General features: G+C 48.6%; 1 long non-coding RNA gene across 1 annotated transcript; it reads right to left on the reverse strand.

Annotated features, from left to right (window-relative positions):
* Positions 1 to 10,598: 10,598 nt before the first annotated feature.
* On the reverse strand, positions 10,599 to 15,755 carry LOC309629228. The gene is made up of 2 exons (XR_014244936.1): positions 13,931 to 15,755; positions 10,599 to 13,164 (listed from the first exon to the last, which is right to left on the reverse strand). It is a non-coding gene; the product is annotated as an uncharacterized lncRNA (long non-coding RNA).
* Between the last annotated feature and the right edge of the window lie 147 nt (positions 15,756 to 15,902).

Genomic DNA, 15,902 nt, shown 5'->3' on the forward strand with positions numbered 1-15,902 from the left:
ATCAAAAATAAGGTGCCCATAGGTGTGTGGGTTTATCTCTGGGCTTTCTATCCTGTTCCATTGATCTATATTTCTGTTTTTGTGCCAGTACCATAGTGTCTTGATTACTGTACATTTGTAGTATAGTCTGAAGTCAGGGAGCCTGATTCCTCCAGCTCCATTTTTCTTTCTCAAGATTGCTTTGGCTATTCGGGGTCTTTTGTGTTTCCATACAAATTGTGAAATTTTTTGTTCTAGTTCTGTGAAAAATGCCATTGGTAGTTTGATAAGGATTGCCTTGAATCTGTAGATTGCTTTGGGTAGTATAGTCATTTTCACAATGGTGATTCTTCCAATCCAAGAATGTGGTATATCTCTGCATCTGTTTGTATCATCTTTAATTTCTTTCATCAGTATCTTATAGTTTTCTGCATACAGGTCTTTTGTCTCCCTAGGTAGGTTTATTCCTAGGTATTTTATTCTTTTTGTTGCAGTGGTAAATGGGAGTGTTTCCTTAATTTCTCTTTCAGATTTTTTATCATTAGTGTATAGGAATGCAAGAGATTTCTGTGCATTAATTTTGTATCCTGCAACTTTACCAAATTCATTGATTAGCTCTAGTAGTTTTCTGGTGGCATCTTTAGGATTCTGTATGTATAGTATCACATCATCTGCAAACAGTGACAACTTCTTCTTTTCCAATTTGGATTCCTTTTATTTCTTTTTCTTCTCTGATTTCTGTGGCTAAAACTTCCAAAACTATGTTGAATAATAGTGGTGAGAGTGGGCAACCTTGTCTTGTTCCTGATCTTAGTGGAAATGGTTTCAGTTTTTCACCATTGAGAACGATGTTGGCTGTGGGTTTGTCCTATGTGGCCTTTATTATGTTGAGGTAAGTTCCCTCTATGCCTACTTTCTGGAGGGTTTTTATCATAAATGGGTGTTGAATTTTGTCAAAAGCTTTTTCTGCATCTATTGAGATGATCATATGGTTTTTCTCCTTCAATTTGTTAATATGGTTTATCACATTGATTGATTTGCATATACTGAAGAATCCTTGCATTCCTGGGATAAACCCCACTTGATCATAGTGTATGATGCTTTTAATGTGCTGTTGGATTCTGTTTGCTAGTATTTTGTTGAGGATTTTTGCATCTATGTTCATCAGTGATCTTGGCCTGTAGTTTTCTTTCTTTGTGACATCTTTGTCTGCTTTTGTTATCAGGGTGATGGTGGCCTCATTGAATGAGTTTGGGAGTGTTCCTCCCTCTGCTATATTTTGGAAGAGTTTGAGAAGGATAGATGTTAGCTCGTCTCTAATTGTTTGATAGATTTCACCTGTGAAGCCATATGGTCCTGGGCTTTTATTTGTTGGAAGATTTTTAATCACAGTCTCAATTTTCGTACTTGTGATTGGTCTGTTTATATTTTCTATTTCTTCCTGGTTCAGTCTTGAAAGGTTGTGCTTTTCTAAGAATTTGTCCATTTCTTCCAGGTTGTCCATTTTATTGGCATATAGTTGCTTGTAGTAACCTCTCATGATCCTTTGTATTTCTGCAGTGTCAGTTGTTACTTCTCCTTTTTCATTTCTAATTGTATTGATTTGAGTCTTCTCCCTTTTTTTCTTACTGAGTCTGGCTAATGGTTTATCAATTTTGTTTATCTTCTCAAAGAATCAGCTTTTAATTTTATTGATCTTTGCTATTGTTTCCTTCATTTCTTTTTCATTTATTTCTGATATGACCTTTATGATTTCTTTCCTTCTGCTAACTTTGGGGGTTTTTTGTTCTTCTTTCTCTGATTGCTTTAGGTGTAAGGTTAAGTTGTTTGTTTGAGATGTTTCTTGTTTCTTGAGGTAGGATTGTATTGCTATGAACTTCCCTCTTAGAACTGTTTTTGCTGCATCCCATAGGTTTTGGGTCATCATGTTTTCATTGTCATTTTTTTCTAGGTATTTTTTGATTTTCTCTTTGATTTCTTCAGTGATCTCTTGGTTATTAAGTAGTGTATTGTTTAGCCTCCATGTGTTTGTATTTTTTACAGATTTTTTTCCTGTAATTGATATCTAATCTCATAGCATTGTGGTCGGAAAAGATACTTGATATGATTTCAATTTTCTTAAATTTACCAAGGCTTGATTTGTGACCCAAGATATGATCTATCCTAGAGAATGTTCCATGAGCACTTGAGAAGAAAGTGTATTCTGTTATTTTTGGATGGAATATCCTATAAATATCAATTAAGTCCATCTTGTTTAATGTATCATTTAAAGCTCGTGTTTCCTTATTTATTTTCATTTTGGATGATCTGTCCATTGGTGAAAATGGGTTGTTAAGTCCCCTACTATGATTGTGTTACTGTCGATTTCCCCTTTTATGGCTGTTAGCATTTGCCTTATGTATTGAGGTGCGCCTATGTTGGGTGCATAAATATTACAGTTGTTATATCTTCTTCTTGGATTGATCCCTTGATCATTATGTAATGTCCTTCTTTGTCTCTTATAATAGTCTTTATTTTAAAGTCTATTTTGTCTGATATGAGAAATGCTATTCCAGCTTTCTTTTGATTTCCATTTGCATGGAATATCTTTTTCCATCCCCTCACTTTCAGTCTGTATGTGTCCCTAGGTCTGAAGTGGGTCTCTTGTAGACAGCATATATATGGGTCTTGTTTTTGTATCCATTCAGCCAGTCTATGTCTTTTGGTTGGAGCATTTAATCCATTTACATTTAAGGTAATTATTGATATATATGTTCCTATTACCATTTCCTTAATTGTTTTGGGTTTGTTTTTGTAGGTCCTTTTCTTCTCTTGTGTTTCCCACTTAGAGAAGTTCCTTTAGCATTTGTTGTAGAGCTGGTTTGGTGGTGCTGAATTCTCTTAGCTTTTGCTTATCTGTAAAGGTTTTAATTTCTCCATCGAATCTGAATGAGATCCTTGCCGGGTAGAGTAATCTTGGTTGTAGGTTTTTCCCTTTCATCACTTTAAATATGTCCTTCCACTCCCTTCTGGCTTGCAGAGTCTCTGCTGAAATATCAGCTGTTAACCTTATGGGGATTCCCTTGTATGTTATTTGTTGTTTTTCCCTTGCTGCTTTTAATATTTTTTCTTCGTATTTAATTTTTGGTAGTTTGATTAATATGTGTCTTGGCGTGTTTCTCCTCGGATTTATCCTGTATGGGACTCTCTGTGTTTCCTGGACTTGGTTGACTATTTCCTTTCCCATATTAGGGAAGTTTTCAACTATAATCTTTTCAAATAGTTTCTCAGTCCCTTTCTTTTCCTCTTCTTCTTCTGGCACCCCTATAATTCAAATGTTGGTGCGTTTAATGTTGTTCCAGAGGTCTCTAAGACTGTCCTCAATTCTTTTCATTCTTTTTTCTTTATTCTGTTCTGCAGTAGTTATTTCCACTATTTTATCTTCCAGATCACTAATCCATTCTTCTGCCTCAGTTATTCTGCTATTGATTCCTTCTAGATAATTTTTAATTTCATTTATTGTGTTTTCCATCATTGTTTGTTTGCTCTTTAGTTCTTCTAGGTCCTTGTTAAACGTTTCTTGTATGTTCTCCATTCTATTTCCAAGATTTTGGATATCTTTACTATCATTACTCTGAATTCTTTTTCAGGTAGACTGCCTATTTCCTCTTCATTTGTTTGGTCTGGTGGGTTTTTACCTTGCTCCTTCATCTACTGTGTGCTTCTCTGTCTTCTTGTTTTGCTTAACTTACTGTGCTTGGGGTCTCCTTTTCACAGGCTGCAGGTTCGTAGTTACCATTGTTTTTTGGTGTCTGCCCTCAGTGGCTACGGTTGGTTCAGTGGGATGTGTAGGCTTCCTGGTGGAGGGGACTGGTGCCTGTGTTCTGGTGGATGAGGCTGGATCTCGTCTTTCTGGTGGGCAGGACCACGTCCGGTGGTGTGTTTTGGGGTGTCTGTGACCTTCTTAAGATTTTAGGCAGCCTCTCTTCTAATGGGTGGGGTTGTGTTCCTGTCTTGCTAGTTGTTTGGCATAGGGTGTCCAGCACTGTAACTTGCTGGTCGTTGAGTGGAGCTGGGTCTTAGTGTTGAGATGGAGATCTCTGGGAGATCTTTTGCTGTTTGATATTATGTGGAGCTGGGAGGTCTCTGGTGGACCAATGTCCTAAACTCGACTCTCCAACTTCACAGGCTCAGGCCTGACACCCGGCCGGAGCACCAAGACCCTGTCAGCCACACAACTCAGAAGAAAAGGGAGGAAAGAAAGAAAGAAAGAGAGAAAGAAAGAAAGAAAAGAAAGAAAGGAAGAAAGAAAGAAAGAAAGGGAGAGAAAGGAAGGAAGGAAGGAAGAAAGGGAAAGAAAGAAAGGAAAATAAAGTTATTAAAATAAAAACTAATCATTAAAAATTTAAAAAAATTTTTAAGTAATAAAAAGAAGAAAAAAAGAAAGAAGAGAGCAACCAAATGAAAAAACAAATCCACCAATGAACACAAGTGCTAAAAACTATACTAAAACAAACAAAGAACAAAAAAAAAAAAATAGACAGACATAACCCTAGGACAAATGGTAAAAGCAAAGCTATACAGACAAAATCACACAAAGAAGCATACACATACACACTCACAAAAAGAGAAAAAGGAAAAAATATATTTTTTTTTTTTAAAAAAGGAGGAAGAGAGCAACCAAATCAATAAAGAAATCTACCAGTGATAATAAAACTAAATACTAAACTAAGATAAACATAAAACCAGAAAAAAATTAGTTGCAGAAAGCAAACCCCAAGTCTACAGTTGTTCCCAAAGTCCACTGCCTGAATTTTGGGATGATTCGTTGTCTATTCAGGTATTCCACAGACGCTGGGTACATCAAGATGATTGTGGAGATTTAATCCACTGCTCCTGAGGCTTCTGGGAGAGATTTCCCTTTCTCTTCTGTGTTCGCACAGCTCCCGGGGTTCAGCTTTGGATTTGGACCCGCCTCTGTGTGTAGGTTGCCTGAGGGCGTCTGTTCTTTGCTCACACAGGACGGGGTTAAAGGAGCAGCTGCTTCGGGGGCTCTGGCTCACTCAGGCGGGGGGAGGGAGCGGTACGGAGGAGGTGGGGCGAGCCTGCAGCGGCAGAGGCATCGTGACGTTGCAGCAGCGTGAGGCGCGCAGTGCATTCTCCCGGGAAAGTTGTCCCCGGATCACGGGAGCCTGGCCGTGGCGGGCTGCACCGGCTCCCGGGAGGGGCGGTGTGGAGAGTGACCTGTGCTCGCACACAGGCTTCTTGGTGGCGGCAGCAGCAGCCTTAGCGTCTCATGCCCGTCTCTGGGGTCTGCGCTGATGGCCGCGGCTCGCGCCCGTCTCTGGAGCTCGTTTAGGCGGCGCTCTGAATCCCCTGTCCTCGCGCACCAGGAAACAAAGAGGGAAGAAAAAGTCTCTTGCTTCTTCGGCAGCTGCAGACCTTTTCCCGAACTCCCTCCCAGCTAGCTGTGGTGCACTAGCCCCTTCAGGCTGTGTTCACGCCGCCAACCCCAGTCCTCTCCCTGCGATCCGACCGAAGTCCGAGCCTCAGCTCCCAGCCCCGCCCGCCCCGGCGGGGGAGCAGACAAGCCTCTCGGGCTGGTGAGTGCTGCTCGGCGCCGAGCCTCCATGCGGGAATCTCTCCGCTTTGCCCTCCGCACCCCTGTGGCTGCGCTCTCCTCCGTGGCTCCGAAGCTTCCCCCCTCCGCCACCCGCAGTCTCTGCCCGCGAAGGGGCTCCTAGTGTGTGGACACCTTTCCTCCTTCACGGCTCCCTCCCACTGGGGCAGGTCCCGTCCCTATTCTTCTGTCTCTGTTTTTTCTTTTTTCTTTTGCCCTACCCAGGTGCGTGGGGGGTTTCTTGCCTTTTGGGAGGTCTGAGGTCTTCTGCCAGCGTTCAGTGGGTGTTCTGCAGGGGTTGTTCCACATGTAGATGTAGTTCTGATATTTCTGTGGGGAGGAAGGTGATCTCCGCATCTTACTCCTCTGCCATCTTGAAGGTCTTGGGAGGCTGAGCTTTAAAACGTCGGCATCTCCAAGCAAATATTTTAACTGCTAAGTGCAGGCGGCACGGCCAGGATTATTAGAATTCACGTCGAAACCCCAAATTCCCACCCCTCCCCCGCCGTCCGTCTTCCATCCCCTTCCCCCCAACCCCCCAAGACACATCCGTCCCTTCCCCTTGGCGACACCAATGCCTTGGACGGGCCTTGGTTGCGTCCACAAGGCAGGACGGGAAGCGCCAGGCACCCACTGGGTTCACGGTGCCGGCTCTGCTTGGCTGCGGCTTCTCCCGCAGGTCCCAGCCGGGGGGGTCACGGCCCCTGGGCTCTGGGCTGACACTGACTCGAGAGCATCCGCCGCAGCACCAGGCAGCACCCACGGCAGGTCCCGGCTGAGCTAAAGGCTGCTCGGGGCCAGCCGGGCCCAGAGGAGGGTAGAGAGAGCCTGTCCCCAGCCTCGGGCAGACGGGGACCTGGGCGCCCTCTGACCCGCCACAGGGCTCGAGCCCCAGCCCCAGCCCCATGCTGGAACCTGCTGGTGGGCCTCCCTGGGGGGAAGTAAGGCACCAGACAGGGAGGGAGGGCCCTGCAGGAGGTGCTGATGGATGGACGGATGGGGCCTCGGGGGGTCTGTTCTGGGGGGACAGGGGCAAGCTAGATGCCTGGGGGTGAATCCGGGCAGAGGAGATTCCCAGGGCGCTGACCGCCCTCAGCTGCAGGCACAGCTCCTGCTAGCTTTCAAAGGAATTTTCCGGACATTCTCATGATCTAGGCTTTCCCAGTTTCGTGAGATGAAGATAGAAAGTTGTGGTTTGCTGTAAGTCGTCTGGTTAGACAATGGAAATTCCACCCCTGTGGTCTCTGGTGGGATAATTCTCAAATGTCTCCAGGGGTTCAGATGGACCAGCTAGCTCTGGGAAATTCTCCCAGACCCAGACTCTCATCATTCTGGGGGGTTTGGGGGTCCCAGGAAGCTCAGTGGGGTGGTGACGGTGTGAGTATAAATGCTGGACCCACACCTCCCAGGAGTCCAGGCCCAGACCTCTGTCTCCAAAAACTTCTTATGTTCAGGAGCCTGGTGCTTACTTTACACTTTTCTGTATCTGTAAAACCAGGCGGCTTCTAAAGGCCACCGAGTTCTGGCACCTCCGCCTCCTGTACGTCTGGCTCCCAGGGGTTCCATTGGGCCTCTCTACTCAGTGCTCACCCCATCCTTCTAGAAGTGTGTTCTGCCAGCTTACGTGGCTGAGCCGTGAGTGCCCCCACGGGGAGAGGAGAGAGACACGGAGAGATGGAGAGAGAGGAAGAAAGAGACAAAGTGAGGCGGGGTTGGGGGAGAAGACGGGAACGGGGGAAGGGGAGGGAGACGGGGAGGCAGACACACAGAGGCCTGGGAGCATCAGAGGGGCCCCCAGACTTCATTCCTCTCTCCCACTCTGCCTGTTTGCTCTAGACCCCAGGACATTCTTCTCTTTTTTTAAAATTGAAGTAGACTTGATTTACAATATTGTGTTAGTTTCAGGTGTACAGCAAAGTGATTCAGTTATGTGTACATATATATATTTTTTTTCCAGATTATTTTCCATTATAGGTTATTACATGATATTGAATATTGTTCCCTGTGTTATATAGTAAATCCTTGTTGTTATATATAGTAGTGTGTATCTGTTAATCCCAAGCTCCTAATTTATCCCTCCCCCCACGCTTTGGTAACCATAAATTTGTTTTCTGTCTGTGAGTCTCTTTCTGTTTTGTATATAGATTCATTTGTATCATTTGTATTTGTCTTTCTCTTTCTGACTTACTTCACTTAGTATGATATTGATAATTTCTAGGTCCATCCATGTTGCTGCAAATGGCATTATTTCATTCTTTTTTATGGCTGAGTAGTATTCCATTGTATATATGTACCACATCTTCTTTATCCAATTCATCTGTTGATGGACATTTAGGTTGTTTCCATGTCTTGGCTACTGTGAATAATGCTGCTATGAACATAGGGGTACATATATCTTTCTGAATTATAGTTTTGTCTGGATATATAGCCAGGAGTGGGATTGCTGGACCATATGGTAGCTCTATTTTTAGTTTTTTAAGGAAGCTCCATACTGTTTTTCCACAGTGGCTTGCCAAGTTAACACTCCCACCAACACTGTAGGAGGGTTCCCTTTTCTCCAGCATTTATCATTTGTAGACTTTTAAATGACGGCCATTCTGAAATGTGTGAGGTAGTACCTCACTGTGATTCTGGTTTGCATTTCTCTAATGATTAGCAATGTTGAGCATCTTTCCATGTTCCTGTTGGCCATTTGTATGTCTTCTTTGGAGAAATGTCTGTTTAGATCTTCTAATTGATATTGAGTTGTAGGAGTTGTTTGTATATTTTGAAAATTAACCCCTTGTCAGTCACATCGTTTGCAAATATTTTCTCCCATTTTCTAGGTTGTCCTTTTGTTTTGTTGAGGGTTTCCTTTGCTGTGCAAAAGCTTTTAAGTTTGATTAGGCAGGACATTCTTCCTTAACCTCGAGTCCCTAGGAGTTCAGGTCTGTCTTTGCAGCCAAGAGGCCTCACCAACACATGGAGGCTCAAAGAGCCATTGCCTGTGAACACCAGCCCCGCCAGGCATTTGACAAGCCTTTAGCACGTGTTGGCTTTAATTACTGTATTCTAATATTTGATATTTGGTACAAATTCTATTTGATTGTGAAGTCGCCCCAGCACCCTGTGTCTCCCAGTCCTGTCTGGGGCTCTGGCTCTAAGCCCCTTTGGAGATATTGGCCCAGATGTGACTCTCTGTTCCAGAAGGTTCCCACAGACAAGGACTGCGATAAGAGCCTGGCCTGCTTTCTCCAGCTCTGGCTCTGCTCTGGCGGCTCCTGCCAGAAGCATGCCATCTTCCCCAAAGGAAACAGCTCAGGCCACATGGTCTGCAGACCTGCCTCACCCCAGGCACTGACCACAGCTAACTGCATGCTCACACTGCCATCTCTTTCATCTTCTGAGACCTTGTTTGTATCACGGTTTTGCAGGGTGTTAACATCACTCAGTTACCCAGATGCTGCCCAGATTTTGAACTGGTTTTGGTAGACATAACCTGTTATATCCTTCTTAAAAGCACCATTCTCAGCACATTTCCATCAATTAACAAAATTCAGAGAAGGGAACTTTTCAAGTAATTTTAGACAGGTTATTATTAAAAACACATCTGTGTCATCTTTTTAAAATGTTCAGTAACTTCATGTTGACAATTTTTTTCCTCTGTGCCATCGGACACATTCTCTGCTGGATGTATAAGCTAAACTCTGGAATAAAGGTAACTTGGATAAATGTTGAAAACCAAAGCGACTCGGTAATTATAGCAATTTTCCTTTCAAGTTCTGCTGGGCGGAACAGGCATTAATGTGAGAGCACCCACAGAGCCCACTGGCTGCAGTTCACAATCAACCACTGTCCCTGTTACCAAATCTCACTCAGGAGACCTCGGGGGTGACAGGGGGCCACACCTGGGACACACAAACTATCCCCAGAATGAAGGGAGAAAGGAGAAAAGAGAATGGGGGATTTAAAAACTATGAAACTATCATGTTCCAGTTTGTAGTGATAAATTTTAAAATCTAGACTAAGTGAATAATTTTCTTGGAAAATATAAAGCACAAAATTGACTCAAGTAGAAACAGGAGATCTGGTCATTCCAATGGTGGGGGGGCACAGAAAAAAAAAAGTAGCCACAATTTTATGCTTAAAAAGGCCACCAGGCACAGGCAATTTTATGTGTTTCCAAAACCTTTAAGGTATAATCTCTCTGCAAAGGAGGGACAGAATTTAGGAATGTAAGCCCTGGAGACCAGCTGCCGAGTTCTAATTCCATCTCCACCTCCTACCAGCAAGGTGACCTTGGGATGGCCACTGGAACGCTCTGTGCCTCAGTTTCCCCATCTGTCAAATGGACGTGAAAATAGTGCCTAATTCATAGGGTTGACCTGAAGGCTATTAACTCATGTAAAATATATAGAAATGCCCCTATTGCAGAGTAAGAGCTCGATACAGATGAATTGTTATGAAGAGTTAACATTATTCCAAGGCACAGAAAAGACAAAAGCATCACAGTTTATTCTATATAGCTAGTCAAAACCCTGAAAAACCAATGGTGGGGATCACACACACATGTCAATAGGGACACATGATTTATAAAGGGACAGAATTACTCTAAATGAACGCATCGACAGAATCCAACACAATCCAATACAGGAGCAAGTAAAGCTTATCTCAGGATTGCAAGGATAAGTCGACATTATAAAATCTGTTAGTTCAATTTGCTACTTTAAGAGATGAAAAAGAAGAAAATCCTCCATCATCTCAAAAGAAAGTCAGTCCCCCCAAAAGCATTTGGTACCAGTTAACATTCTTTACCGAATTTCAAGCATACACAACTGCAAGATCTTCAGGAAGCCAAGAATGGGAGGAAAATTCCTCGACCTCTAACAAACATTGTACTTAATACATTAGAACAGGGGTCAGAAAACTTCTATAAAGGGTCAAATAGCAAACATTTTAGGTTTAGGGGGCCACATGGTCACTGTCCCAAGTATGTGACATCACTGTTACAGCACAAAGCATTAGACAATATGCAAATGAGTGCAAGTGGCTCTGTGCCAATAAAACTTTATTGAGAAAGAGAAACTACCAACCGTGGGCTGGGTTTGGCCTTTTGGCCACAGTTTACAGACCCGTGCATTAGAGCCATTCACGTTACAGTCAGAAACAAAAGAAAGATACTCGATTTCATGTTAGAGTCCTAGTGAATATAATAATACCAGAATATATATGTGAAGTACAAATACTAGAAAGGCAGAGATAAAAATATAATTATTTGCATAATGATATGACTATTTGTCTAGAAAGTCCAAAACAATCAACTGGCAAACCATCAGAATCAAAAGTGGCCAATTTTAAGGCTAACTTACAAAAACAATAGCATTTATTAAAACGGCAGTATATAATTATAACCTTTCACGAGAAAAAGGGTCCCATTTGTAATAGCAACAAAACCCAGGAATAAACCAAGAAATGAGCAATTCTGACTTAAAAGAAAACTAGAAACATTACTGAAGTTCTAAACAAGCCGCCAGACAGACCCCTTCCTGAGCAGGGCTCCCTGTCACACCAATGTCAGTTTTCTAACTTGTGCCCACACACTCGGTGTGATCCCAATAAAACTACCGACAGGGTTGGTTTGAAACGGCTAATTCTAAACTTCACATGGAAGAGAAAATGTGCAAGGTCCGTTGAGACTTATTTTTAAAAGGACATGAGAAGGAACTTGCTGTAAAAACCATCGTAATTCACGCTCTGTCATTGTGCAGAAATTGACACATCGGTCAGCATTGAAAGACCAGAGACTGAACCACGTTTGTGAGAAGTTAGCTCACGATGAAGGTAGCGGCTCACGTCGGTGAAGAAAGGATACCTTTTTCAGTGGATGATGATAGACAATTGTCGGTGCGTCTGAAAAAAGAAAATTATAAACCCCAGCAGCACACAGGGCCCAAGCCGAAGGTGCCCTTCCTCACAGCCTCCGGCAGCTTCTCTACTTCTTGCTCAGGCGCTCGGACCCTAAGGCGAGCCTGGACCTCCAGCACCTGTAGAGACAAGGCTGAGCAGGGGTGGGGACACGCCCTGATGGAGAAGGGAGATTGATGGGGGGACACGGGGACGCGATGGGGGGTTACCATGACACCAGACAGCGACAGCCACTCCATCTGGGGTGAGGAGGGAACAGAGGGAAGGAATGGGGACCACAGTGGGGGTCACCTGGGGGGTCTGGGGGGGATTGTGTCTCAGCTGCAATGATTAGGCCGGGGGGGTCTCGGGACAAAGGCCCCTCCACCCCCTGTCCAAGTTCTCAAGGGCTGGTCTAAAAGCCACCCCCCAAAGTCCACCCTCTGAGTTTCTGGAACTCAGCTGGAAGAATGTGCAATCCAGGCCAGACTGAGAGCACAAGCCAAACAGGGCAGGGGTCACGTGGAGCTGTCACCCCATGCTCTGCGGTAGGGCCTCCTCGAAAATCTGCAGAAGTCCCCGTTCTGCCTCATTCCAAGGAGGAGCCCCAGGCCCCCCTCTCGGCTCTGCCTGTGCTTCCGTTGACACAATCATCTGAGAGAACCCCGCCCTCCCAACATAAATAAGCAGCCCGTTTGATAAAACAAATTACGCACTTTTTGACATTTGCTGGTGTTTTTATCCCAGAAAGGCTGTAGGACAAATTCTCACAGTCCCCTGTCCCCCACGACCTGGTAGCCCTCTGCTTGGGGGAGACACGGTTTCCCACCACTGCAGCCCACCTCCCAGCTGGGCCGGAAGGGAGGCTCCCATGGAGAGGTCCTGCCCCCCAGCAGAAAACCCACTCCTGAGGACTGGACAGGGATCCGGCATCCAGAGCCAGAACTGGGGACCCAGAACGTGACTAAATAACTTTCTGAGTCACCTGTGTTGGGGGTGACCAATTTTTGTTTCCATGAACTGACACAGCGCAGCCTCTGTTTAGGGGGGACATGAAGGCTGACTTTCACGCTGGGTCTAGCTTCCCCCGACTGCACCCCAAGAAGGAGAGGCCCTTCCATCCCACGGAAAGGCCAGGTGGGGAACCCGGCCCAGCCGGGGGGCTTCTGAGGCTGCAGCATCACCCCCAGGCGCAGCAGCCCTGCAGAGCGGCCAGCGGGACAGCACCTCGTCACGCTCTCACTGTGGACCCCCGGGAAGCCCCGGGGCACCCTTCCTGCACGTGCTGTGAGCCGCCACCCTGGAGGGCAGGCCCCCAGGGATGCTGGGCCCACGTGCTGACCACAGGAACCCACACGCCCCCAGGAAACCCCCGGCAGCCTCACACCTGGTCACTTGGTGGCCTGGGTCACGCGGGCACCTCGGCTGTCCCACTAGGGAGGTCCTGGCAGGCGACCCCCAGGTGCTCCTGTTAAGAAATGCTTCTGGCACGTGGCTTATGGCCACAGAGCCCAACCCAGAAGTTCCCTGCCCAGAAGTGACTCCGACAGCGGTCAGCTCCCCTGTGCCCGTCCAGGGACAAACGCCAGGGCTTTGTTTCCAGGAATCGTGATGAGCAAGGGGGGCAGGATTCCACACCAAGTCCTGAAGCTCTTGTGGCCAAGAAGCTCGTAACACGTGGATCTGGTAACTCACTCTGTGCCCTGGAAAGCGTCAGTGAGAAATGTGTGTACTGGGGTGTCTGCGACCCCAGGAGAGCTGCTCCTCGGGATCCCGGGACCCTCCACCAGCCCTCAGGCTTCTCAGGGGCTGGGCCCAAACGTCCAGTCTCCCTCCGCGGGTGGAGGCTGCCCGTGTCCCGTGGTCCAGGTTCCCTTTACTGCAGCCTTGGCATGTTCTCATCGCTGGTTGCCCATCCTGCTGCCCGGCACCTGGCCCCGCCCCGTTCTCACTGACCCTCGGCGCCCCTGCCCCGTGCAGGGCCAGGCAGCCCTGAGGCTGCCCTTCCCCGTCACCTTCTGCCCCCACTCCTGGGCTGCCCCCAGGTGGGCTGGGGGTGTTTGTGAATGTGGTCAAACTGCGGACATGACTAGACAAAGCTGGGGGGCGGTGCAGGGCACTGGGCTCCCCCCAAAGCACCATCTGCCCCCGTCTCTGAAAAGGGACCTCCCCCCACCGTGGCCGTATGCTCGGAGCAGGGTCCCCAGCTCTGGGCAGGGACTCGCCCTGGAATCTGGTTTCCAGAAGAATCTCTCCAACCCCCTTTGGAGATTCCCAGTTCGGAGTTGCTCTTGTGTCTTCCCCACCAGTGCCGGGACCCAGGGTGCCCAGGACTGACCCTTCTGAGACCTGGGGAAACGAGGCCCTGGGGCCCAGCAGGGGTCGAAGCACCGGCTTGAACAGGTGTGGCCCCAGAACTCACAGGACACACCTGCCTGGACCCCACGCCAAGGGCCTTCCTTCTCCCACCTCAGGTGTGGATCCTGGGCTCCTCTTTGCGGTCCGCTGGACTGGGCCGTGGGGCCTGGAGTAGCTCTTGGGTGCGCTGGGCAGGGAAGACTTGGGCCAGATGGACTCACCTGGGCTCCCCTGCTGGGCCCAGCTCCAGACCCGGCTCCTTCCTCTGTGTCTGGAGGCTCCCACGAGCCCAGGGCGGGGCCCTTCCTCTAACTGCCTCCAGGCCCTCCGATGGCCTTGGGGAAGGGCTCTCTTGCCCTCTTGTGGCCAAGCCGCTGTGGGCGGACAGGCTGCCGGTGGAAGGGTGCACGCCCCTGGGGAGGAGCGAGAGGGAGCTCGTTCTCAGGGGTGAGGGGCTCGGAAACTTGACACCCAGTTAACAAACCTGAACCGCTGGAAGGAATATGGCGCAGGGGGAAGGAGGAACCTACTTTCAGTTATTTGTATAAAGATCTCTTTTTTTCTCTTAAAGACTCATAAAACCTCTCCTGGGTCATTCCTGGTAAAGACCATAATCCAGGGATCGACCAGGAGATACAGGAGGAGAGAGGAGAGGAGAGAAGGAGAGGGGAGGGGAGGGGAGGGGAGGGGAGGGGGCCCATGGAGAGGAGGCGCCCCTCCCTCAGATAACGAACTGGGCAGCGGATGCCTGGAACCAGGAGCCCCAAGGCACCCCGCGGGGCTCTCCTGTCCCCAGGACTCTTTCACCAGGGGGTGTTTCCAGAAGAAACAATGGTGCAGGGGCCAAAGAGGGCACCTAGACCTCCGTGAATGAACAGCGGGGCAGTCACCATGCTGGCCCCAGGGTCTGCAGCAGGGCCAGGACCTGCACTGGAAATCACAGGTCTTCCAGCAGCTCCGTCCCAGCTGGAGCTCCAGCTCCCAACGTCTAGTGGGAGGGGCGGGGGCTGCCCTGGTCTTGCGGCCCTTGCTGGGGAGCGTTGATCTTTGGTTGCCGGGTGTTTTGTGACTCTCTCTAAAACTGGCTTTGGCTTCAGTTTGGGTCCAGAGCAACAGAAAAAGTGCATCCTTCATCCCTTTGCATTCAAATCTTTTCAAAAGAACAAATATTTGCCCACAAAAATACCTGTTGCTCTTCCGACGTGGCCCAAATGCCCAGCAGTGTGGGTGGTGCACTCCTGGGCAGCGATGGAGGAGAGGGGCCAGCTGCCATTGGCCACTTGTGGCCTGGTGTGGCTGCAGCGCTCTGGGCACCCGGCGAGGAGGGCCGGGCAGGGAATCCCACCTTGCAGGGCTCTGTGCTCTCAGGGGTGAGGGAAAGGCCCTCCCTTTCCCGGGGGTTGCATACAGGCCACCCATCCTGGAGAGAACGTGCAGGTCTGTAAGGGGGTATCTTCAGTCTTGTCCAAGGGAGGAATGCGGGTTTTGTTTGTGTCCCTGGAGAGGGGAACTCAGGGGGCTGGGGGGTTGCACACTGGAGGCTTCTGGACTTCCCAGAGCCCCCGTGGTGGTCTTTCCCGGGCCAGGGGGCTGTAGGGCCCTTGGGGCCAGCCCTGGTCTGTGGCGAGGGAGCAGGTGTGAGAGCTGGTTTCGGTCTGCATAGGGCTCCCCAGGACCCCCATCAGAGAGTGAAGCCCTGACAGGCAAGGTGGCTGCACTGGCTGGAGTCGCTGGGAACCATCCGTCGGGCGGGCCTGCCGGATCTGCGGCTCGGGTACCCCACCTGGCCAGCCGTGCGGGCCTGGGGTCAGTCCTCTGGCTTGCCCTTCCGCAGCCCGCACGCTGACCCTGTGCGCGTCCGGCGCGAGGGGAAGCAGCGGACCCCAGGCGGAGGGCCGCGCGGCCCGCAGGTCAGGATGTCTGCGCCCCACGCCGCGTGGCCCCGCCCTCGGCGCCAGCCCCGCCCCGGCCTGTACCCAGCGCGGCCCGCAGGTGAGGACTTCCGCGCTTCTGAACGCGTGGCCCCGCCCCCGACCCGCCCCCAGGCGCCAGCCCCGCCCCAGCCTGTACCCAGCGCGGCCCG

This window comes from Balaenoptera borealis (assembly GCF_965194805.1).
Source record: "Balaenoptera borealis genome assembly, chromosome: 5".
Taxonomy (NCBI): Eukaryota; Metazoa; Chordata; class Mammalia; order Artiodactyla; family Balaenopteridae; genus Balaenoptera; species Balaenoptera borealis.